This window comes from Ranitomeya variabilis, chromosome 4 (assembly GCF_051348905.1).
Source record: "Ranitomeya variabilis isolate aRanVar5 chromosome 4, aRanVar5.hap1, whole genome shotgun sequence".
NCBI lineage: Eukaryota > Metazoa > Chordata > Amphibia > Anura > Dendrobatidae > Ranitomeya > Ranitomeya variabilis.
The window spans coordinates 247971817-247998665 of record NC_135235.1 but is presented as its reverse complement, the minus strand read 5'-3'; the positions used below and the strand labels follow the sequence as shown (position 1 = coordinate 247998665).

Genomic DNA, 26849 nt, shown 5'->3' with positions numbered 1-26849 from the left:
TGGGGCGCACTGGGCCGGTAAATGATGAAGGATGGGGTCACAAGTGATCTCTTACAGCCCATCAGACTTCACACTCTATGTCGCTGCCTTATATCATCACCCCAAGTCTTGGGCACCAAACAGGAAAATGTTCCTCTTAAATCTCACATCCAAGCTGATGTGGCATCTGCAGACGGCCTCACGATCAGACAGACTGGGCCGACGCCAGGGTGTCGCATTCTGTGGATAGCTCTCAGCCATAGCTTTGCTGCCATGCCACCTGGCTGTGTGAGAACTTGCTCTGACCTCTGGCTGCACTAAAGGAAAAGAAGTAAAAATACAAGAACACCATCTATTGTAATTAGAGCACTTGAGTTTGCTTTGTCTGCAGCAGCTACGAGCTTCACTAAATATCCCACTCAGAAGTGAGGACCACCCTGTAGCAAGACGTGACGTTCAGCAACTGTTCTCCCAAGTCATGATGGAATGACAAGTCTAAGAGACGCAGAGGAATGCAGGTGTCGGAAACAACGACGATTACAATGAAAATATGAATTACTGTGATAGCTGAGTGTTAGGCTGTGTTCACCACTGTGCCCAAGTGGTCCAGAAAGAGGTTCCGAATAGTTGAGCGTTAGACTGTGCTCACAACTGTGCACAAGTGGTCCAGAAAGAGGTTCAGAATAATTGAGTGTTAGGCTGTGTTCACAACTGTGCACAAGTGGTCCAGAAAGAGCTTCCGAATAGTTGAGTGTTAGGCTGTGTTCATCACTGTGCACAAGTGGTCCAGAAAGAGGTTCCGAATTGTTGAGTGTTAGACTGTGCTCACAACTGTGCACAAGTGGTCCAGAAAGAGGTTCCGAATAGTTGAGTGTTAGACTGTGTTCACAATTGTGCACAAGTGGTCCAGAAAGAGGTTCCTAATAGTTGAGTGTTAGGCTCTGTTCACAACTGTGCACAAGTGGTCCAGAAAGAGGCTCTGAACAGTTGAGTTTTAGGCTGTGCTCACAACTGTGCACAAGTGGTCCAGAAAGAGGTTCTGAATAGTTGAGTGTTAGACTGTGCTCACAACTGTGCACAAGTGGTCCAGAAAGAGGTTCTGAATAGTTGAGTGTTAGGCTGTGCTCACAACTGTGCACAAGTGGTCCAGAAAGAGGTTCTGAATAGTTGAGTGTTAGACTGTGCTCACAACTGTGCACAAGTGGTCCAGAAAGACGTTCTGAATAGTTGAGTGTTAGGCTGTGCTCACAACTGTGCACAAGTGGTCCAGAAAGAGGTTCAGAATAGTTGAGTGTTAGGCTGTGCTCATAACTGTGCACAAGTGGTCCAGAAAGAGGTTCTGAATAGTTGAGTGTTAGTCTGTGCTCACAACTGTGCACAAGTGGTCCAGAAAGAGTTTCTGAATAGTTGAGTGTTAGGCTGTGCTCACAACTGTGCACAAGTGGTCCAGAAAGAGGTTCTGAATAGTTGAGTGTTAGGCTGTGCTCACAACTGTGCACAAGTGGTCCAGAAAGAGGCTCCGAATAGTTGAGTGTTAGGCTGTGCTCACAACTGTGCACAAGTGGTCCATAAAGAGGTTCCAAATAGTTGAGTGTTAGACTGTATTCACAACTGTGCACAAGTGGTCCAGAAAGAGGTTCCAAATAGTTGAGTGTTAGACTGTGTTCACAACTGTGCACAAGTGGTCCAGAAACAGGTTCCGAATAGTTGAGTGTTAGGCTGTGCTCACAACTGTGCACAAGTGGTCCAGAAAGAGGTTCAGAATAGTTGAGTGTTAGGCTGTGCTCATAACTGTGCACAAGTGGTCCAGAAAGAGGTTCCCAATAGTTTAGTGTTAGGCTGTGCTCACAACTGTGTACAAGTGGTCCAGAAAGAGGTTCCGAATAGTTGAGTGTTAGGGTGTGTTCACTCATCTCGCTTGTGTTGCGTTATTTCTTTTCCCACAATCGCGGTAGAACCACAATGGTTTTGAAACGACTTTAAAAACAATCATGGCAAGACACAGTAGAAAACCACCCAAAAGAAATGAAGGACAGCATCCAATCCAGGTGAAAAAGCGCTTCTTTTATTGTGCCAAATGCGACGTTTCAACCATCAGAGGTTTTTCTCAAGCATACAAAACAGTTAAAATGGCAGCTTTAAATAGGAATTGGCTATGGTTTTTTCACCTGGATTGGATGCTGTCCTTCATTTCTTTTGGGTATGTACATCTCCACTTTGGTCCGTGGAATGAGGACAGGCATCTCATTACCAGTTGTGCTGTCAGCTACTCGGGAATTTTGAACAGTAGAAAACCACATCACGGCTATAATATCTTCATTTTTTCAGCAGGAAATACGCAGTCTATTGCTAGAAAACTGCAGCTAAAATTACAAGTGCTTCTAATGAGTCTTTTCGGCACTAAGCTACTTTGTTCTAAATGTGGGAAGATTGCAGTAAGAACGCTGAAGGGATGGACCTGCTGTGTATGAGACTTTAGAAATATCAGGCAATTTTCTGGATGAAAAAATGTACCCAAAGTGCAGTGTGTGAATAAGCCCTTATAGTCAGAATCATGGTGAAAAGCATCTTTCAATCATATATCACAGGACAGGACAAAGTGACTGCAGACAGTCCCGAAGACCCTGCAGCGGTGTGAACAGGACGGGGGGATGATGGGTTTCACGAAACCAGCAGTTCTAGTTCACTTAATTTGTGATTTTTAATCTATTGCTGGTGGCAACCACATTGTATTTAGTGGTCATCAATGGCAGGTTGTCAGAGAGTGGAATAAACTCAGAGCAAACGCTGTAAGGTGTGTTCACATGTAGCATTTTTGCCGCAGCAATAAAACTATTTTGGAAGGCAGAAAGCTGCAAATAATGCACATTTTTATGTGAATTTGAGTGATTATTTTTTTCCGTCATTTGAATGGATAAAATGCAAAAATACTGAAAGAATTGACAAGCTGGGATTAAAAAAAAAAATGCCCCGCAGCTGAAAAAACGCAATATGTGAAAATGTGAATGACGTTTTATTTTGCTGCTAATTTAAAACACTTTTTTCTTAATCACAAATAACCCAGAACAGAATAAATCCGGTGGGTATTTGCACACAACGTCTTAATACTGTGCTGGAAGAAAACGTCGGCAGAGTTTTTCGGTTAGCGGCTGCTCGGATGTTTTTGCAGCTGCTTTGCCGATGACGTCTTTTTTTCGTTAACTTGTATGAATAAAATAAAGAGCGGTTAACAAGCAGACGCCGCCTGAAGAATGGTCGCTTCTTGTAACCACTACACGTGTTTGGAGACCTAAGTGGCTAAAAGATGCTGAAAATACTTGAAATCTATGAAAGAATTTATGTGTTTGGATCCGTTGTTCAGGCGTCTTTTCTTGGGGGATGGGGAGTGGACCACTAAAGCCCCTGTGTGCACATTGTCTTATTGACGTGTGGCTTCCGAGGTTCCTTCATTCCCTCTGAGCAGAGGATTATCGATCCCCTAATCTTCATAAAATAGAATTAGCTTCTCAGAATCCATTTCAGTTTGGATCATCACCGGATTCTCGGCACAAATCGTCACCGGTGACTGGGCTTGGGCAGTTTTGATTGTTCGTTACTCAGCGCTGTGCTTCCATTTAGGACTAAACCATAAATAAGCTATTGATGAGCACCAAGCTCAGGTCCTATTACTCAGGGCAGATAATGGCCTCCCCCACCACACCGGCTCACAATGAAGGACAGATCACACATCATTTCTTCTGGCATATCCAGCTGTAATTCCTGGTGATTCACAGGTGATTACTGAAACTCTCTGCCCGATGTGTTGTTGTTCAGCAGGTTCCATGGAGCTGAAGCTGTCCGCGGTCACCTACAGTAGACATCTTCTGTGACTGCCGGCTCCAGGGGTCTCAAGGCCATTTCACGCCTCTATTTGACGAGGAAAAAAGCTGACAGCTGATGAAGTGAATAAGAAACTTTCCAATCTTTCCACACTGGACAAAATTATTAAAAACAAAGTTTAGTAACTATTAGAGCTTTTTTCTCATGAACATATTTCTTGACTCCAGTGTGCAGCACATCGGTCACGGCACGGACCCCATGAGTGGCATTACTGCAGCGAGCATGGACTCCACTGATGTCTACCAATAGTCATTGTCCAGGTTCAGATTCCAATTTAGCCGCATGTCAGTGGCTCCGTCAGGGCTTCAGTCTGAACCCCTGAAAAACGATTCAGGCACATCTGCTGATGGGGCCATTGACTGTAATGGAGCAGTCAGAGCCCTTTCTGAACTAATTTTTACCTATGTCCAGCTTTTCCAGTTGGGGCAAAAATGAAGTCACCCATATTTTTGTCCCATTGGCTCCTTATGTCCAAACTCTGCTTTTCAGGGATTCAGGATGGAGCCACTGAGGCAAGGCTAAGGCGTGATGTGAATCCGGCCTTACCAGTCCACAGTTTGCTGTCTCTCTGATAGTGTAAGGAAAGTCACCAGTTACACAATAGGAAAGCTCCACAATGGTGGTCTCCTTGTTATAAAGCTTTCCGTTACTTTTGTCTGCTTTTTTCCCCCATTTCCTGGATGACCCCCATCCTATACGGACTATCTCCGTTCTATATGGCCGCTGTGCACACTGGTCCTGAGATGTCAGAAAATGCTGTACACAGAACGCACCTCCGGGCATTTATCAATCAAAGTCATAACGAAGGAAAATCTTGGCTCAGATTTACATTCCTTTCACAACGTGTGATCTGCATGTCCCTCATAGCGGTTACAAACGTGGATATGGAGGAATGTGGAAATGCTGTCATCTGATCACTTACCTTTAATTACAGGTAGGAAATATTACATTTTTTAAATTATTATTTTTACAAGGGCGAATGTAATCCCTGCGTGAGACGGACATCAATGATCAATGCTATACATGTGATCAGTGGAGGCCGACTGCCGACACCAAACAATTCCAGAAAAAGGGTCTTCAGCCTCTGCAGAGAAGGGGCCACGTGGGCTCACATACTTCTTTGCCTGCCACCTATTACAATGGTTCTTTGTTATGAGAACTGGGGGGCTATTGAACATAACAAAAAGGTGAACGTTTGTGAACCTTTCAGAATTTTCCATTTATCTGCAAAGAATTGGACTGAAAATGACATCAGATGTTCACACAAATCCTAAAAGTAGATAAGAATCAAACTGAAGCAAGAAATATTAGATTGCCTTTCATTTTTATTAAGGAAAATCACTTGTCAATGTCACATCTGTGAATGGCAAAAGTACGTGATGATTTAGGACTAGCAAATAATGTGAACGTAAAATTAAAGTCTGGTATTTTCAATCAATGGAATAACAATCAGGTGTGAGTGGGCGACCTGTTTTATTTAGAGAACTATGAAGGTCTGATCTTCACAACACATTTGTGGAAGTGTGTAATTGGTCAAACAAAGATTTCTGAGGCCTGCAGAAGTAGAGTTGTTGATGCCCATCAGGCTGGAAAGGGTTAGAAAACCATCTCTATAGAGTTTGGATTCACCAGCACACAATCAGACAGGTTGTATGTAAATGGAGGAAACTCAAAATCATCATTACTTTCCCCAGGTATGGTCATCCAACAAAGGTCACTCCAAGAGCAAGGCATACGAGGTCACAAAGGAACTCAAGGTAATCCCTAAGCAACTAAAGGTTTCTCTCACATTAGCTGACATTAATGCTCACGAGTCCTTCTTGAGGACACTGAACAAGAAAGGTGAACATAGCAGAGCTGAAAAGAGAAAGTCATTGAGAAAAACCATGCAAGTATAAATAACTGCGACCTACAGTTATATGAAAAAGTTTGGGCACCCCTATTAATCTTAAGCTTAATGTTTTATAAAAATTGTTTTTTTTCAACAGCTATTTCAGTTTCATATATCTAATAACTGTTGGACACAGTAATGTTTCTGCCTTGAAATGAGGTTTATTGTACTAACAGAAAATGTGCAATCTGCATTCAAACAAAATTTGACAGGTGCATAAGTATGGGCACCTCACCAGAAAAGTGACATTAATATTTAGTAGATCCTCCTTTTGCAAAATTAACAGCCTCTAGTCGCTTCCTGTAGCTTTTAATGAGTTCCTGGATCCTAGATGAAGGTATTTTTGACCATTCCTCTTTACAAAACAATTCCAGTTCAGTTAAGTTTGATGGTCGCCGAGCATGGACAGCCCTCTTCAAATGATGCCACAGATGTTCAATGATATTCAGGTCTGGGGACTGGGATGGTCATTCCAGAACAGTGTAATTGTTCCTCTGCATGAATGCCTGAGTAGATTTGGAGCAGTGTTTTGGATCATTGTCTTGCTGAAAGATCCATCCCCTGCGTAACTTCAACTTTGTCACTGATTCATGAACATTATTGTCAAGAATCTGCTGATCCTGAGAGGAATCCACACGTCCCTCAACTTTAACAAGATTCCCGGTGCCGGCATTGGCCACACAGCCCCAAAGCATGATGGAACCTCCACCAAATTTTACTCTGGGTAGCAAGTGTTTTTCTTGGAATGCTGTGTTTTTTTGCCGCCATGATTAACGCCTTTTTGTATGACCAAACAACTCAATCTTGGTTTCATCAGTCCACAGGACCTTCTTCCAAAAAGAAATTGGCTTCTCCAAATGTGCTTTTGCATACCTCAGCCGACTCTATTTGTGGCGTGCTTGCAGAAACGGCTTCTTTCGCATCACTCTCCCATACAGCGTCTCCTTGTGCAAAGTGCGTTGTATAGTTGACCGATGCACAGTGACACCATCTGCAGCAAGTTGATGCTGCAGCTCTCTGGAGGTGGTCTGAGGATTGTCCTTGACTGATCTCACCATTCTTCTTCTCTGCCTTTCTGGTGTTTTTCTTGGCCTGCCACTTCTGGCCTTAACAAGAACTGTACCTATGTTCTTCCATTTCCTTACTATGTTCCTCACAGTGGAAATTGACAGGTTAAATCTCTGAGACAGCTTTTTGTATCCTTCCCCTGTACAAATATGTTGAATAATCTTTGTTTTCCGGTCATTTGACAGTTGTTTTGAGGAGCCCATGATGCCACTCTTCAGAGGAGATTCAAACAGGAGAACAACTTGCAAGTGGCCACTTTAAGTAGCTTTTCTCATGATTGCATACACCTGGCTATGAAGTTCAAGGCTCAATGAGGTTACAAAACCAAAAAAAGTGCTTTAGTAAGTCAGTAAAAAGTAGGTAGGAGTATTTAAAACAAGAAAATGATAAGGGTGCCCATACTTATGCACCTGTCAAATTTTGTTTGAATGCAGATTGCACATTTTCTGTTAGTACAATAAACCTAATTTCAAGGCAGAAACATTACTGTGTCCAACAGTTATTAGATATATGAAACTGAAATAGCTGTTGAAAAAAAACAATTTTATAAAACATTAAGTTTAAGATTAATAGGGGTGCCCAAACTTTTTCATATAACTGTATTTGTTTGATTTGGTTCTTTGTTATTTTTGAGACTAGTGAGGCAGTTTAAAGGGAACATGTCAGGTCCCCCGTGCCCTGCTACCCAGCAACATTCACTTATTTATGATGCCTAAGGGGCATCTTTCCGTCCGCTCACTCAGCGTCACCACATCTCTGAGTGCATGTTTCCCGGTCTCAGAGGCGCGCACTACGCATGTCCAAATGTCCAAATTATGTCATCACACCCATAGGGGTGTGATCACATGGCTGACTAGTCTGGGGCAACTAACGCCCATCCACTAGCCAAGGCCCTCATTAGCATAGCAAACAGGGGCAATGTAAATGCTTTTTTTAATCTTCATTTTCACAGAAAAAAGTTACACAGGGCTGGTCAGGCAGGGCATGTGCTCATAAATAAGTGAATGCTGATGAGTTGGAGAGCATGTGGGACCTGACCAGTTCCCTTTAAAAATGCCAAATTTATGTTAAAAAAAGAAAATTCTTAAAAAGGTTTACAAACTGTAATGCACCACCGTATACACAAAATATAAGACTTAAGGTACCTTCACATTAAGCGACGCTGCATTGGGTTCAATCATTCATTTTGCACTGATTTTGCTTCCATTCCTGACTCGGGACATTTTGGGTATTTTCTACATTTGGGTTAAAGCGCTGGAATTTTTTCTAGTTAAGATAGTCACACTTTTGCACCTTTTTTCCATGATATGTGGGACTTCATTTGCATACTCAATTTTTTTGCTGATGTCTGTTTTTTACTTTTTTTTTTCTTTAAATCTGAGGACCACTAAATACATTCTAAAATTTATTCTCCCTTCTATAATATTTTTTAGGAGCTAATTTGCAGTGGCTTTTTTAATCATTATCCTTTACATGCATTTTAATCTACTTGTGTATTTTTTTCATACGTTTCAAATATTGTGCCCCCCAGGTGGTCATAAAAGATCTTTGTGGGTGCCTCAATATTTAAATCTTTTTTTACCCGATTTCCCATGTAACTGGTATATTACCCTAGTTGCAGTAGAAATGCAGTCTCCTGGCGGCCTAGTAGAGCTGTGTCTCCACGGGCCCAGGAGACTCGGAGATCGCCTGCCCGTACTGTGAGGTGTAGGAGCACCGTTAGTGCTTCCTAGATGTTCTGTGCTTGGTCAGCCATGTGTATGCAGCAATCAGGAAGACAGGCCTGGTAATAAACCGTCCCCGCCTTCTCTACAGGCAGCGGCTGTGTCTGACCGCCAGCTCCTTGACCACGCCGCTGCATTGTCACCCAGAAGTACCCTACAGGCTTGCTGTGAATGAACCTTACTTAACCCCTGCAGGTTCAGCCCTGCCTCGGTCCTTATGTTGGCCAGCGGCAGCGGTGATGTCTCATCTGTAGCATGTGACTGCCACAGCCAATCACGGTCCTCAGTGGTCGCATGCAAACATCACCTCTGCAGCAGGTGACCAGCGTGGGGGCAGCGAGGAGAGGGGTCATCAAAGGTCATTAGCGTAAAGCTGCCAACTGTCATAACTGGAGAGTCATTTCCAATTTCATGATCCCTCAGGACTTCCACATCCAGATACCCGACACGGATAGAGCCACCTGAGACTAGCAGCTGATGTGGACGGAGCACATTTACACCGACAGGTAGTCAGCCAGAAAATCAGCCAGGAGCTCTTGGATCTACACAAAATATACACACAGAATAATAATACAAGGTCATTGGGGCGGCCGCCTTACATAGCTGCTGGACGGGGTCTTGTGTCCAATCCATGGAGCTCAAGCTTAGAAGATATTGAAGTAAATCTAAAATGTGGTGATGTGAACCCTTATCTTGGCACCGTCATAATCCCTCACATTAGCTAGGTAGGAGCAGTGTCTGCAGTCTGTACAGTAAGGGCCCTAACCCCAAGGGCCCCGCTGCCATAAATTAGTCTATATGTAGATGAGGATTCCCTGTATTCAGAAGAATGAGGAATGGAAGCGGCGGCCAAGCGCTGCCTGGATCTGTAACATAGGAACTTTTCCTTAAGTCCTTCTTTAAAGTGCAGGTCCCTTGGGGTGAAACAGTGAGAAGCGTCTGCTCATACAAGGGGAGAAAGACTTCACACGTAGGCCGAGAAGTATGCGGAGAAAGTGAAGATTGTTGCTTCACATCACTGTCTGCCAGCTGTGGAGCCGTCCGAGGCTTACACCACTTTCCTTATGTATTTGTAGCTGTGATGATCATATTGGATTCCATAGAAAACTGATAACAGAATATATTCGGATTGTGACAAAAAGAAAACACTGAAGATGCAAAAAAAATCTCAATGTTCCATGCAAAGAATGTAAGAGTAAAGGCACACAGAAAACGTCTGCCTCTAGTTCCACAATTGGTTTCAAGCACACCAAAAACGTGAGAATCCATATACAAATGGCATAATCCGAGCCGAGATCAGTCATATACATTTTTTTAAACACCTTAACTGCTCTGGGGAGAAGTTGATCACTTTTTGCAGACGTCCGGCCTTCATAACCAGATCAGAAATTGCTGCATCTCAGCAGGTGAGGTTGGTCCTCAGTGCTCCTAGTGCACATGGGTGGTTCTAGTAGAGCACAGAAAGGTGGCGCTCATGTGGAACAGTATAGACAGAAGCGGCAGGAAAGCAACTGAAGGAGCAGAGTGGAAGTCAGAGCACCTGGAGTATCAACGTTGGACGGCGAAGTAGCAGAATAGACTCAATGATGTCCCCTGAAGAAGGCAATACTTGGCGCCATACTCCCACCACCAGTTCTCCACTCTAGAGACATTCATTTCTGGTCTTCTCAGACTGTGCACGTTAAAGCACGAGCTGTGGGATTAGCCGGCGTTGTCTCTGGTATCCCCTGCTGCGACCACCTACACACGACTAGTGAAATGAACAGAACCAGCACGCGGGCGTCACTCCACAAGCAGGTAACAAAGCGTTCACAGTCCAGCAGCTTTTAGAGAGATGTCGAGGACGTGTGACCCTTATAAAAACTGTGGAAATAAGTAGTGACAAACACTCAAGAAAATACACAATATGGTAACACGTGCAACCCTGACAAAGAGGAACAAACAATAGCAATTATGTCTGGAGTCACCTTCCCAAAGATTACTGGAGACTTCCCAGTTTGGAATCCAATCAATGGTTTTCTATATTTATCGCGGTGGTTTATTTTCAGCCTCCACTTCCGAACCCCTTTGGTATCAAGTGTGATCCTTCTTTCAAGGCGCAAAACTACAAAGGATCCGTGAGTAAATGTGATACCTAAAATATACTAATGGCCAAGAGCCGCCGTGCTGAGCAAGCCGTCATTAAAGGTCCTGAAGCTATGCGCTCTATAATGGCACCGGCTGTATATAATGGCACAGAGCCGCACAGGTGCACGGTCAGGAGGCTACGCCGGCTATGAGTGGAAAGTAACCCTTCACGTGCCAGGGGGATGGATGTAGGATCTCATCACTGCCCCTCTGAGTACATACATATTCTATCTAGACTGCATGCAACAGTAGCAAACACTCAGCTGTAGAAGCATCGGGTCTGCACAGGATTCCAGTCTGCGGCTGTAAAAAGAAATATTCACAGTAAGCAGAGATCCGCAGAACTATTCCTCGTATTCCACATAGGCTCTATACAATATCATCCAGTGCGGACAAACACGAGCCCCTGACACAGCTCATCCCCTCCTGGGGATGTGGACTAATCGAATGATCGGACATTAGAGCGGTCACTGTGGGGATCATGGTTCTTATCACTTACAGAGATACATGTCACGGACGTCTCATGGCCACTTCTGGAATAAGGCCGACAGCATGAAAGGAAGAAAACTTTACATAAACCTTTGGATTCAGCTCGGACTCGACTCAATATTTGGCCATTTTAAGATTTTGGGTAAATATTTTCCTTATCTATTTAAGAACCAAGCTCTATTGGGCCTTAGTAATGAAATACTTTATTTAGATTTGCATTTACAAGAAATGAAATGTTTTAAGTCATCATAGTCATATGAGGGTTTGTGCTTTGTAGGCCGAGTTATATCTCTCACCCAGGTATTTGGGATAGATATATAGATATATACTGTATATACAAGTATTATATAAAAGTATTATAGAAAAGGTTGAAAAGTATTCGGCCCCTGGAACTTTTCAACCTTTTCCCACATATCATGCTTCAAACATAAAGATTCCAAATGTAAATTTTTGGTGAAGAATCGACAACAAGTGGAACACAATTGTGAAGTTGAATGAAATGTATTGGTTATTTTAAAGGGAACCTGTCACCCCCCCCCCCCCCAGGCGTTTGAAACTAAAAGAGCCAACTTGTGCAGCAGTAATGCTGCATTATGACAAGGTGGCTCTTTTAGTTATTGGTGCTGTAACTGCAGAAATAATCCGTTTTGTAATTAGTTCCAAATACCTTGTCTTCAGTCCTGGAGGCAGGCGTTTTCCCCCTGCTGCAGACGCCACACAGCCGTCACTCACATCTTCTTGGCGCCGGGCGCCGCCTCCTCGCCGCTGTTTTAAAATGAGCCGGCGCCTGCGCTCTTTTCTCCTGCCTTGGGCAGGCGCAGTGAGCGCTGCCCGTCTGTCCTCATATGCAGTCTAGCTGACTGTGCCTGTGCGGCCGCCCTGCCTGTGAATCCCCGCCCCGCAGTGTCTTCTTCTTTATTCTCACTACGGGGCAGGGATTCACAGGCAGGGCGGCCGCACAGGCGCAGTCAGCTAGACTGCATATGAGGACAGAGGACGGGCAGCGCTCACTGCGCCTGCCCAAGGCAGGAGAAAAGAGTGCAGTCGCCGGCTCATTTCAAAATAGCGGCGAGGAGGCGGCGAGGAGGCGGCGCTCGGCGCCAAGAAGACTTGAGTGCCGGCTGTGTGGCGTCTGCAGCAGGGGGGGAAAGGCCTGCCTCCAGGACTGAAGAAAGGTATTTAGGACAAATTACAAAACAGATTATTTCTGCAGTTACAGCACCAATAACTAAAAGAGCCTCCTTGTCAGAATGCAGCATTACTGCTGCACAAGGTGGCTCTTTTAGTTTCAAACGCCTGGGGGGTGACAGGTTTCCTTTAAATTTTTGTGGAAATTCAAAAACTGAAAAGTGGGGCGTGCAATATTATTCGGCCCCTTTACTTTCAGTGCAGCAAACTCCCTCCAGAAGTTCATTGTGGATCTCTGAATAATCCAATGTTGTCCTAAATGCCTAATGATGATAGACATAATCCACCTATGTGTAATCAAGTCTCCGTATAAATGCACCTGCTCTGTGATAGTCTCAGGGTTCTGTTTGAAGCACAGAGAGCATCATGAAGACCAAGGAACACAACAGGCAGGTCCGTGATACTGTTGTGGAGACGTTTAAAGCCGGATTTGGATACAAAATGATTTCCAAAACTTTAAACATCCCAAGGAGCACTGTGCAAGCGATCATATTGAAATGGAAGGAGTATCATACCACTGCAAATCTACCAAGACCCGGCCGTCCCTCTAAACTATCATCTCAAACAAGGAGAAGACTGATCAGAGATGCAGCCAAGAGGCCCATGATCACTCTGGATGAACTGCAGAGATCTACAGCTGAGGTGGGACAGTCTGTCCATAGGACAGTCTGTCCATAGGACAACAATCAGTCGTACACTGCACAAATCTGGCCTTTATGGAAGAGTGGCATAAAGAAAGCCATTTCTCAAAGATATCTATAAAAAGTGTTGTTTAAAGTCTGCAACAAGCCAAACGATATGTGTTGTGAAATTGGATTTTGGGCTCCCCCGGTGGCCACTGGTGGAATTGAACTGGTGTGCATCATCCTCTCTGTTCACCTGTTTCCATCAGGATGTGGGAGTCGCTATTTAGCCTTGCTCCTCTGTCACTTCCATGCCGGTCAACATTGTAATCAGAAGCCTTTCTGTGCATGTTCCTGCTGCTAGACAACTCCCAGCTAAGTTGGACTTAGTCCTTGTTTGTTTTTGCATTTTGTTCCAGTTCACAGCTGTAGTTTCGTTTCTGTGTCTGGAAAGCTCTTGTGATCTGAAATTGCCACTCTGATGTTATGAGTTAATACTAGAGTCTTAAAGTAATTTCAGGATGGTATTTTGATAGGGTTTTCAGCTGACCATGAAAGTGCCCTTTCTGTCTTCCTGCTATCTAGTAAGCGGACCTCAATTTTGCTAAACCTATTTTCATACTACGTTTGTCATTTCATCTAAAATCACCGCCAATATTTGTGGGGGCCTCTGTCTGCCTTTCGGGGAAATTTCTCTAGAGGTGAGCCAGGACTATATTTTCCTCTGCCAGGATTAGTTAGTCCTCCGGCCGGCGCTGGGCGTCTAGGGATAAAACGCAGGCTACGCTACCCGGCTACTGTTAGTTGTGCGGCAGGTTTAGTTCATGGTCAGTTTAGTTTCCATCCTTCCAAGAGCTAGTTCGTATGTTTGCTGGGCTATGTTCTCTTGCCATTGAGAACCATAACAGTTTGACCGGCCTAAAAGGGTTAAATTAATTGACAGAGAAAGGAGAGAAAAGAGAAGTCTGCTGAAGATTTTTTTTTTTTTTTTTTTTTCTCAGTTCTGAGTGTGCTTGTAATTGAATCTCTTGCAAGTCTGCCTATATTGCAGCCTTTCTCTCCTTCTAATCCTGGAATGGCTCTGTGTTCACCTGTTTAAAATGGATATTCAGAGTTTAGCTGCAGGTTTGAATAATCTCACCACGAAAGTTCAAAACTTACAAGATTTTGTTGTTCATGTTCCTATATCTGAACCTAGAATTCCTTTGCCTGAATTTTTCTCGGGGAATAGATCTTGCTTTCAAAATTTCAAAAATAATTGCAAGTTGTTTTTGTCCCTGAAATCTCGCTCTGCTGGAGATCCTGCTCAGCAGGTCAGGATTGTGATTTCTCTGCTCCGGGGCGACCCTCAGGATTGGGCTTTTGCATTGGCTCCAGGGGATCCTGCGTTGCTCAATGTGGATGCGTTTTTTCTGGCCTTGGGGTTGCTTTATGAGGAACCTCAGTTAGAACTTCAGGCGGAAAAGGCCTTGATGTCCCTATCTCAGGGGCAAGACGAAGCTGAAATATACTGCCAGAAATTCCGTAAATGGGCTGTGCTTACTCAGTGGAATGAGTGCGCCCTGGCGGCGAATTTCAGAGAGGGTCTCTCTGATGCCATTAAGGATGTTATGGTGGGGTTCCCTGTGCCTGCGGGTCTGAATGAGTCCATGACAATGGCTATCCAGATCGATAGGCGTCTGCGGGAGCGCAAACCTGTGCACCATTTGGCGGTGTCTACTGAGAAGACGCCAGAGAATATGCAATGTGATAGAATTCTGTCCAGAAGTGAACGGCAGAATTTTAGACGAAAAAATGGGTTGTGCTTCTATTGCGGTGATTCAACTCATGTTATATCAGCATGCTCTAAGCGTACTAAGAAGCTTGATAAGTCTGTTTCAATTGGCACTTTACAGTCTAAGTTTATTCTATCTGTGACCCTGATTTGTTCTTTATCATCTATTACCGCGGATGCCTATGTCGACTCTGGCGCCGCTTTGAGTCTTATGGATTGGTCCTTTGCCAAACGCTGTGGGTATGATTTGGAGCCTCTTGAAACTCCTATACCCCTGAAGGGGATTGACTCCACCCCATTGGCTAGCAATAAACCACAATACTGGACACAAGTAACTATGCGGATTAATCCGGATCACCAGGAGATTATTCGCTTTCTTGTGCTGTATAACCTACATGATGTGTTGGTGCTTGGATTGCCATGGCTGCAATCTCATAACCCAGTCCTTGACTGGAAAGCTATGTCTGTGTTAAGCTGGGGATGTAAGGGGACGCATGGGGACGTACCTGTGGTTTCCATTTCATCATCTATTCCCTCTGAGATTCCTGAATTCTTGACTGAATATCGTGACGTTTTTGAAGAACCTAAGCTTGGTTCATTACCTCCGCACCGGGAGTGCGATTGTGCCATAGATTTGATTCCGGGTAGTAAATACCCTAAGGGTCGTTTATTTAATCTGTCTGTGCCTGAACATGCTGCTATGCGAGAATATATAAAGGAGTCCTTGGAAAAGGGACATATTCGTCCTTCGTCATCTCCCTTAGGAGCCGGTTTTTTCTTTGTGGCTAAGAAAGATGGCTCTTTGAGGCCGTGCATTGATTATCGGCTTTTGAATAAAATCACGGTTAAATATCAATATCCGTTGCCACTGCTGACTGATTTGTTTGCTCGCATAAAGGGGGCCAAGTGGTTCTCTAAGATAGATCTTCGTGGGGCGTATAATTTGGTGCGAATTAAGCAGGGGGATGAGTGGAAAACCGCATTTAATACGCCCGAGGGCCACTTTGAGTATTTGGTGATGCCTTTTGGTCTTTCAAATGCCCCTTCAGTCTTTCAGTCCTTTATGCATGACATTTTCCGTGATTATTTGGATAAATTTATGATTGTGTATCTGGATGATATTTTGATTTTTTCGGATGACTGGGACTCTCATGTCCAGCAGGTCAGGAGGGTTTTTCAGGTTTTGCGGTCTAATTCCTTGTGTGTGAAGGGTTCTAAGTGCGTTTTTGGGGTTCAAAAGATTTCCTTTTTGGGATATATTTTTTCCCCCTCTTCCATCGAGATGGATCCTGTCAAGGTTCAGGCTATTTGTGATTGGACGCAACCCTCTTCTCTTAAGAGTCTTCAGAAATTTTTGGGCTTTGCTAACTTTTATCGTCGATTTATTGCTGGTTTTTCTGATGTTGTTAAACCATTGACTGATTTGACTAAGAAGGGTGCTGATGTTGCTGATTGGTCCCCTGCTGCTGTGGAGGCCTTTCGGGAGCTTAAGCGCCGCTTTTCTTCCGCCCCTGTGTTGCGTCAGCCTGATGTTGCTCTTCCTTTTCAGGTTGAGGTCGACGCTTCTGAAATCGGAGCTGGGGCGGTTTTGTCGCAGAGAAGTTCCGATTGCTCCGTGATGAGACCTTGTGCTTTTTTCTCGCGTAAATTTTCGCCCGCCGAGCGGAATTATGATGTTGGGAATCGGGAGCTTTTGGCCATGAAGTGGGCTTTTGAGGAGTGGCGTCATTGGCTTGAGGGGGCTAGACATCAGGTGGTGGTATTGACTGACCACAAAAATCTAATTTATCTTGAGTCCGCCAGACGCCTGAATCCTAGACAGGCGCGCTGGTCGTTGTTTTTCTCTCGGTTTAATTTTGTGGTGTCCTACCTGCCGGGTTCTAAGAATGTTAAGGCGGATGCCCTTTCTAGGAGTTTTGAGCCTGACTCCCCTGGTAATTCTGAACCTACAGGTATCCTTAAGGATGGAGTGATATTGTCTGCCGTTTCTCCAGACCTGCGGCGGGCCTTGCAGGAGTTTCAGGCGGATAGACCTGATCGTTGCCCACCTGGTAGACTGTTTGTTCCTGATGATTGGACCAGTAAAGTCATTTCTGAGGTTCATTCTTCTGCGTTGGCAGGTCATCCTGGAATCTTTGGTACCAGGGATTTGGTGGCAAGGTCCTTCTGGTGGCCTTCCCTGTCTCGAGATGTGCGAGGCTTCGTGCAGTCTTGTGACGTTTGTGCTCGGGCCAAGCCTTGTTGTTCTCGGGCTAGTGGATTGTTGTTGCCCTTGCCTATCCCGAAGAGGCCCTGGACGCACATCTCGATGGATTTTATTTCGGATCTTCCTGTTTCTCAGAAGATGTCTGTCATCTGGGTGGTGTGTGATCGTTTCTCTAAGATGGTCCATTTGGTTCCCCTGCCTAAGTTGCCTTCTTCTTCCGAGTTGGTTCCTCTGTTTTTTCAAAATGTGGTCCGTTTGCATGGTATTCCGGAGAATATCGTTTCTGACAGAGGTACCCAATTCGTGTCTAGATTTTGGCGAGCATTCTGTGCTAGGATGGGCATAGATTTGTCTTTCTCGTCTGCTTTCCATCCTCAGACTAATGGCCAGACCGAGCGGACGAATCAGACCTTGGAGACATATTTGAGGTGTTTTGTGTCTGCAGATCAGGATGATTGGGTTGCTTTTTTGCCTTTAGCGGAGTTTGCCCTCAATAATCGGGCCAGTTCTGCCACCTTGGTGTCTCCCTTTTTCTGTAATTCGGGGTTTCATCCTCGATTTTCTTCTGGTCAGGTGGAATCTTCGGATTGTCCTGGAGTGGATGCTGTGGTGGAGAGGTTGCATCAGATTTGGGGGCAGGTAGTGGACAATTTGAAGTTGTCCCAGGAGAAGACTCAGCTTTTTGCCAACCGCCGGCGTCGGGTTGGTCCTCGGCTTTGTGTTGGGGACTTGGTGTGGTTGTCTTCTCGTTTTGTCCCTATGAGGGTTTCTTCTCCCAAGTTTAAGCCTCGGTTCATCGGCCCGTACAAGATATTGGAGATTCTTAACCCTGTGTCCTTCCGTTTGGACCTCCCTGCATCTTTTTCTATTCATAATGTTTTTCATCGGTCATTATTGCGCAGGTATGAGGTACCGGTTGTGCCTTCCGTTGAGCCTCCTGCTCCGGTGTTGGTTGAGGGCGAGTTGGAGTACGTTGTGGAAAAAATCTTGGACTCCCGTGTTTCCAGACGGAAACTCCAGTATCTGGTCAAATGGAAGGGATACGGTCAGGAGGATAATTCTTGGGTGACTGCCTCTGATGTTCATGCCTCCGATTTGGTCCGTGCCTTTCATAGGGCTCATCCTGATCGCCCTGGTGGTTCTGGTGAGGGTTCGGTGCCCCCTCCTTGAGGGGGGGGTACTGTTGTGAAATTGGATTTTGGGCTCCCCCGGGTGCCACTGGTGGAATTGAACTGGTGTGCATCATCCTCTCTGTTCACCTGTTTCCATCAGGATGTGGGAGTCGCTATTTAGCCTTGCTCCTCTGTCACTTCCATGCCGGTCAACATTGTAATCAGAAGTCTTTCTGTGCATGTTCCTGCTGCTAGACAACTCCCAGCTAAGTTGGACTTAGTCCTTGTTTGTTTTTGCATTTTGTTCCAGTTCACAGCTGTAGTTTCGTTTCTGTGTCTGGAAAGCTCTTGTGATCTGAAATTGCCACTCTGATGTTATGAGTTAATACTAGAGTCTTAAAGTAATTTCAGGATGGTATTTTGATAGGGTTTTCAGCTGACCATGAAAGTGCCCTTTCTGTCTTCCTGCTATCTAGTAAGCGGACCTCAATTTTGCTAAACCTATTTTCATACTACGTTTGTCATTTCATCTAAAATCACCGCCAATATTTGTGGGGGCCTCTGTCTGCCTTTCGGGGAAATTTCTCTAGAGGTGAGCCAGGACTATATTTTCCTCTGCCAGGATTAGTTAGTCCTCCGGCCGGCGCTGGGCGTCTAGGGATAAAACGCAGGCTACGCTACCCGGCTACTGTTAGTTGTGCGGCAGGTTTAGTTCATGGTCAGTTTAGTTTCCATCCTTCCAAGAGCTAGTTCGTATGTTTGCTGGGCTATGTTCTCTTGCCATTGAGAACCATAACAGATATGTTTGGCGTAAAGGCAACACAGCTCATCACCCTGAACACACCATCCCCACTGTCAAACATGGTGGTGGCAGCATCATGGTTTGGACCTGCTTTTCTTCAGCAGGGACAGGAAAGAGGGTTAAAATTGATGGAAAGATGGATGGAGCCAAATACAGGACCATTCTTGAAGAAAACCTGTTGGAGTCTGCAAAAGACCTGAGACTGGGACGGAGATTTGTCTTCCAACAAGACAATGATCCCAAACATAAAGCAAAATCTACAATGGAATGGTTCACAAATAAACGTATCTAGGTGTTAGAATGGCCAAGTCAAAGTCCAGACCTCAATCCAATCGAGAATCTGTGGAAAGAGCTGAAAACTGCTGTTCACAAACGATCTCCATCAAACCTCACTGAGCTCGAGCTGTATGCCAAGGAAGAATGGGAAAGAATTTCAGTCTCTCGATGTACAAAACTGATAGAGACATACCCCAAGAGACTTGTAATCGCAGCAAAAGGAAGTGCAACAAATTATTAAGTAACAGGGGCCGAATAATATTGCACTCCCCACTTTTCAGTTTTTGAATTTCCACAAAAATTTTAAATAACCAATAAATTTCGATCAACTTCACAATTGTGTTCCACTTGTTGATTCTTCACCAGAAAATTACATTTGGTATCTTTATGTTTGAAGCATGATATGTGGGAAAAGGTTGAAAAGTTCCAGGGGCCGAATACTTTCGCAAGGCACTGTATCTATCTAGATACTGATTATAAAAATATATTTACAGCTATTCAGATTCCCGTGCTTTATTATGTTTCCACTAACAGACACTAACACTTTTATTTTGATCTATTTCAAGAAATCTATCTTTTTTATTTTCTGGCCCCAGAGTGGTGACGTCTCGTTATTTGGTAGTTCCCATAGGTGTCATCACAGAGAACATCCGACTTTAAGGCCATGTTCACACTTTGCGGTTTTTACCGCGGATCCGCGGCGATTTTGATGCTGCGGGTCCGCAGCAGTTTCCATTGCGTTTACATTTACATGTAAACCCTATGGAAACCGCAAACCGCTGTGCACATGCTGCGGGAAAAACCGCGCAGAAACGCTGCCCGCAACATGTCACTTCTTTGTGCAGAATCGCTGCAATTCTGCACACATAGGAATGCATTGAACCGCTTACTTCCCGCATGGGGCTGTGCCCACGATGCGGGAAGTAAGCGGATAATGTGCAGATAGTACCCAGGGTGGAGGAGAGGAGACTCTCCTCCAGGCCCTGGGAACCATATTTGTGTGTAAAAAAAAGAATTAAAATAAAAAATAATGATATACTCACCTCTCAGCGCTGCACGTGGCCGTCCGGTCTCAGTTGCTGTGCGAGCAGGGCCTGAGATGACGTCGCGGTCACATGACCGTGACGTCGCAGTCACATGACCGTGACGTCATGAAGGTCCTTCTCGGCACAGCATCTTTGGAACCGGACCGCCGCGTGCAGCGCCCAGGAGATCGGGACATCAGAGGGTGAGTATAACCAATTTTTATTATTTTTACCATTACTATTGATGTTGCATATTGCTGCATATGCAGCATCAATAGTATAGGAGTAAACCCGCAGCGGAAACCGCAAAACAAACCGCGATAAATCTGCAGGGATAACCGCAGCGGTTTTACCCTGCAGATTTATCAATTCCGCTGTGGGAGAACCCGCAGAGGACGCCGCAAAGTGTGCACGTGCCCTAAGGCTGCCGTCATACTAGCAGTATTTGGTCAGTATTTTACATCAGTATTTGGAAGCCAAAACCAGGAGTGGGTGATAATACAGAAGTGGTGCATACGTTTCTATTATACTTTTCATCTAATTGTCCCACTCCTGGTTTTGGCTACAAATACTGATGTAAAATACTGACCAAATACTGCTAGTGTGACGGCAGCCTAACATTTTCTATTTCACAGAGGACATCACCGCTGGTTTACAGACCAGAGAACTCAGATAGAAAACCAGAAATTTACCAATTACAATTTACTTCCATTATAATATATTCCGGTTTCTGTTTTTAATAAATGGACTTTAGTGATGTACATGGAAATGCAAAGATACGTCTGAAAAAAAATGCAAATTTGTGACAAAATTAGATATTTCACATACGGCATCATGTGCAAAATAACGATTTTTTTTTTCGTGGATGTGTGTGGAGCAGGTGAACATCCGGTGATCACATCACAACCCACAAATCTCTGCTGGTCGCAGCTACAATGTGTCGGCACTGGTTCATGTTTCCTGAACTGGACACATTGTAACAAACCCTCATCTGCGAGGACTATTGGGTGACAACAGCATTTCTACTTCTGGATGTGAACAATGTTTTCGTTCGCTGACAGTATGCAGAGATCGTGAAAATGGTGACGGACAGAAAGATAAAACCTAATAGCAAATTGCATGTAGTCATGATACAATGATATAATGATGCAATGATTAGGGTTGTTTCACCCCAGTAAGCTCTTAGTGATCACAGAAGAGGGGATAGCCTGACGATTGGGAAGAACGGGGCGGTTAGCGGCCATTACGATGGATTGTATCTGTGATGCCCAGCCTTCGTGGTTCCGCTCGGCTATTTCTTGCTGGTCCCATTCACAGGATTGTGGGGACCCCATGGCCGGACCCCCAGCACGTTATCACCTTGGTGAGCTGGGGAATAACCCTTCATCCACATTCTATAAAGCCACCTGACTGTACATAATAATAATAATCCTTATTTATATAGAACCAACATATTCCGCAGCGCTTACATGACCCAATAGAACAGTGAGCAGCCTCTCCGCGCTCGCGGCTCGCCTTCTATATATACCCGGCCACTCGTCTGACTCGTCCATTTACACCTTTCTGTTGTTCACTTTCCATTTGTCCTTTTTCCACTTAACAATTTAACAAAGAGTGAAGAGCAATATGACAAGCCGTCCGAAATGCTGTAAATCTGCCGGTGCCCAGCTATGTCCGCTCCCTGGCAGATGAGGTGCAGCAGCTGCTTCCTAAATCTCCTGAGTCACACAAATTGTTCCTGAAACAATACGTCAAAACACCATTAGTGCATTAATCTCTGCTCGCCCCCATAGCACAGCGCCTCCATCTACAGGACCCCTCGCTGCCACGTAACGGCCAGTGCAGACGGACACTACAGAACTCACCAAAATGCTACCAATAATAAATGAAAACAACTGTGTAATAAATGTTATCAGAACAATCTGCTCCTTTCGCTGCCTAAATTGGTCAGTCACTATGAAAATCCTCAATTCCCAGGTAAAATCTGTATCCAGCAATGACTTTCCCATCAGAGCGGAGATGGCGGCTGTAGATGGGAGGAGCTAGAGGCGTGTCTAGAGGCGGGGCTAGAGGCAGAGCTCCTCCTCCTGCCGCCATCACCGCTCAGTAATGGAAAAGTCTTCACTGAATACAGGATTTGCCCGAGATTTGAGAATTTTGAACATTTCCGGCAGAGAAGGAAGCAGACTTCTCTGATGAGATCTACCACAGAGTTCCTTGCTTTCATGTGTACTATTGATTTAGGAAATAGACATTAACGGATGTCCTTTCAGAGGCAATCACTCATTTTCTGGAGTGATTTGCAAGTTTTGAAGTTTCCCCCCTGCACTTTAAAAGCATTATCTACTGAGAATAATAACCTCAGGATAGGGGATAGCATGCTTATCAGAGGGGTCTGAAGGACGGGACCACTGATCGGCAGAATGGGGACTTTTACCCCATACAAAATGGAGCAGGTTGGACCACCACACTATTCGTTCTCCATCGGAAACAGCCCAATAAGTAATTAATGGCGCAGAGGTCAGGCAAGTTAAGTCACGTTTAACCCCTTAACAACCACCCATACGCCTTTTAACGGCGGCAGTTAAGGGTACTTATACCACAGCGCTGTTAATGAATGTATAGCGCCCCCCAGAGTCGGAATTTCTCTGAGGACTCGGCTACTGGGGGTAGCTGAGACCCCAGAGAACATGATTCGGGTTGGTTGTTACCGACCCCGGTGTTTTGCGTTCGCCATTATTAACTGTATAATGGTGACCGCAAAAAAAATCAGATTTTGCATTTAATTTCTCTCTCCTCTGATGTGATCGCACATGAGAGGAGAGAAATGGGGTCCCCCGATCCCCCCGGTACCTGTGGTGTCCAGGCATCCCCCCGTGAAGTCCCCCAGGCTGCCGGCATCTTCTTTCGGGAAAAAAAGGCAGGCACATGCGCAGTGCGTCTGCCGAGATCTGCCAGCCGGCACCCGGCAACGATAGGAAATTTTTCCTATTGGTTAATTTTGATCACGTGATTGTTAGGGCTGGCGGAATGCACCAAATAATATAAAGGAAGATATAAGGTGCGTTCGTAGCCCGGGGTCCACCGTGCAGAGATGACACTTGCTGCTTGGTAATTGCAGACAGTATATGGCGGTATAAGGAGAACACACTCAGGTTAACTTCACCCGGTATGTATGGAGGCGAACCCTGTTGCGTCACAGGGCCGCAATACCGCTGAGTGAACGCAAGTGTTTGGTCACAGGACTCTGCCCGGACGACACAGGGTTAGAGTCCCTCTAGACCCACTAGCGCTCGGCAATAACCAGACACTCATCAACAGCTTGAGCAAGACGCTGGGACCGACGTCTCCACTGAGCAGGCTCCTCTGTGGCTGGGCAAGAATGGAAGACCGCAGAGGACATGGTGCGAGATTCCCCCTGTGCAGCGGCGGGAACTCGACACCTAACAGTGGTAGAAACTATCACAGTGATCAAAATAAAAAAAAATATAGTAAATGAAAACCCCTTTTATCACCCCCCTTAGTTAGGGAAAAATAATTAAATAAAAAAAATAAATGTCCATTTTTCCATTCGGGTTAGAGTTGGGCTAAAGTGAGTTGGGTGAGGGTTGGGGTTCGGGGTGTGTTGGGGTTAGGGTTGGGTGGGGATTGGGGTTAGGGGTGTGTTGGGGTTAGGTTTGTGGTTAGGGCTAGGGTTATGGTTGGGATTAGGGTTAGGGGTGTGTTAGGTTTAGGTTTGTGGTTAGGGTTAGGGGTGTGTTGGGGTTAGGGTTGCAGTTAGAATTGGGGGGTTTCCACTGTTTAGGTACATCAGGGGGTCTCCAAACGCGACATGACGCCACCATTGATTCCAGCCATTTTTATGTTCAAAAAGTCAAACCGTGCTCCCTCCCTTCTCTGAGCCCTGCCATGCACCCAAACAGTAATATTCCCCACATATGGGGTATCTGCGTACTCAGGAGAAATTGCACAACAAATTTTGTGTTCCATTTTCTCCTGATACCATTGTGAAAATAAAAAAAAATTGTTTCCAAAGTAATTTTTTTATGAAAAATTAAAATGTTAATTTTTTCCTTCCACATTGCTTTAGTTCTCGTGAACCACTTGAAGGGTTAATAAACTTCTTGAATGTGGTTTTGAGCACCTTGATGGGTGTAGTTTTTAGAATAGTGTCACTTTTGGGTATTTTCTGTTATGTTGACCACCCCAAACTTACTTCAAATGTGAGGTGGTCCCTAAAAAAATGGTTTTGTAAATTTTGTTGGAAAAATGAGAAATCTCTGGTCAACTTTTATCCCTTGTAACGTCCTAACAAAAAAAATGTTTCCAAAATTGTGCTGATGTAAAGTAGACATGTGGGAAATGTTACTTATTAAGTATTTGATGTGATATGACTCTGATTTATGGCAGAAAAATTCAAAATTTCAAAAATTGCAACGTTTACAAAATTTTTGCCATATTCCGTTTTTGTTTTCATAAACGCAAGTCATATTGAAGAAATTTTACCACTAACATGAAGCACAATATGTCACGAAAAACCAGTCTCAGAATCAGCAGGATCCAGAGAAGCTCCAGAGTTATAACCACATAAAGCGACTGTTCAGAATTGTAAAAATTGGCCCGGTCATTAAGCAGCAAATTGGCTCTGTCACTAGGGGGTTAAATGACATGTATTATTGATTTCTGCATTTTTATTTTATTATTATTTTGGGGGTGCAGTTTTGCATTTTTCTGTCTGTTTTTTCGGATTTCAATTTTATGTCAATTGAGACAGTAAAATGCTAAAAAAAATTAAAAAAATGGTAATTATTTAATTTCACTCCCTAGGTGGTGCAAAAACCAGAGCAGAAACATCCTGAACCATGAGACTACATATATCCGGGCTTCTCTGACCACTACATGCAATGTTCAAGATGCCATCATATTGGGGATTTACAATATCTAGCATTATACAAGTAGGAGGGAATAGATATCTTTTTACAATTGCCTTTCTTACATTGTACTTTTTTATGATTTTACATAAAATGTAGGCAATTTGAAGTTTGATCATTTATTCTGTAACACTGTGCACTATATACTACAATTTACAATAGTTGGAACAAAGGCAATGTTCACTCATTTGTGTGGTTTGCTTTTTCCAGTTACTTCTTCAAAACAAGCAGAAAAATAAAATTCCGACAAATGTTGCAATAGTTTGATAAATGTTTTTAAAGATAAAAAACAAAAGACAAGTAAAAAAAAGTCATCAAAAATCCTCCCACAACAACGTCCCCCTTAGAATAGACAATAAAAGGATAAAGTCCAGCGCATGAAGCACAGGGATAAATCTGGCAGATTGAGGCCGTCCAGGGTACGTGGGTAAGAATTAGTTGGCATGAATCTGCTCCACCGTCTGGTCGGTAGATCGGGACTGAGACCTGCTACTTCAGCTTTGTCATGAACACTTGTCCTTGTGACTTGTCCCATACATGGTCTATGGGGCAGGTTCCTCTTAATATGTTTGTGTGCGGAATATGTTATTATTATTATTATTTATTATTATTATAGCGCCATTTACTCCATGGCGCTTTACATGTGAGGAGGGGTATACATAATAAAAACAGGTACAATAATCTTACACAATACAAGGCACACACAAGTACAGAAGGAGAGAGGACCCTGCCCACGAGGGCTCACAGTCTACAGTGGGATGGGTGAGGATACAGGAGGAGAGATGACCCTGCCCGCGACGGCTCACAGTCTGCAAGGGATAGGTGAGGATGCAGAAGGAGAGAGGACCCTGCCCGCGAGGGATCACAGTCTACACGGGATGGGTGAGGCTCACAATCTACACGGGATGGGTGAGGACACAGGAGGAGAGAGGACTCTGTCCGCGAGGGCTCACAGTCTGCAGGGGATGGGTGAGGATACAGGAGGAGAGAGGACCCTGCCCGCGAAGGCTCACATTCTGCAGGGGATGGGTGAGGATACAGGAGGAGAGAGGACCCTGCCCATGAGGGCTCACAGTCTACAGTGGGATGGGTGAGGATATAGGAGGAGAAAGGACCCTGCCAGCGAGGGCTCACAGTCTGCAGGGGAAGGGTGAGGATACAGGAGGAGAGAGGACCCTGCCCGTGAGGGCTCACAGTCTGCAGGGGCCGGTTGAGGATGCAGAAGGAGAGAGGACCCTGCCCGCGAGGGATCACAGTCTACACGGGATGGGTGAGGCTCACAATCTACACGGGATGGGTGAGGACACAGGAGGAGAGAGGACTCTGTCCGCGAGGGCTCACAGTCTGCAGGGGATGGGTGAGGATACAGGAGGAGAGAGGACCCTGCCCGCGAAGGCTCACATTCTGCAGGGGATAGGTGAGGATACAGGAGGAGGGAGGACCCTGCCCACGAGGGCTTACAGTCTGCAGGGGATGAGTGAGGATACAGGAGGAGAGAGGACCCTGCCCGTGAAGGCTCACAGTCTGCAGGGGATGGGTGAGGATACAGGAGGAGAGAGGACCCTGCCTGTGAGGGCTCACAGTCTGCAGGGGATGGTTGAGGATACAGGAGGAGAGAGGACCCTGCCCATGAGGGCTCACAGTCTACAGTGGGATGGGTGAGGATATAGGAGGAGAAAGGACCCTGCCAGCGAGGGCTCACAGTCTGCAGGGGAAGGGTGAGGATACAGGAGGAGAGAGGACCCTGCCCGTGAG

The 26849-nt window shown here is 45.0% G+C and overlaps 1 long non-coding RNA gene across 1 annotated transcript; it reads left to right on the top strand.

Moving 5' to 3' along the window:
- The first annotated feature begins 4745 nt into the window (after nucleotides 1-4745).
- Nucleotides 4746-25274, top strand: LOC143768772 (uncharacterized). Its single transcript, XR_013214019.1, has 3 exons — nucleotides 4746-4792; nucleotides 5553-5615; nucleotides 24991-25274. It is a non-coding gene; the product is annotated as an uncharacterized LOC143768772 (long non-coding RNA).
- Nucleotides 25275-26849: the final 1575 nt, after the last annotated feature.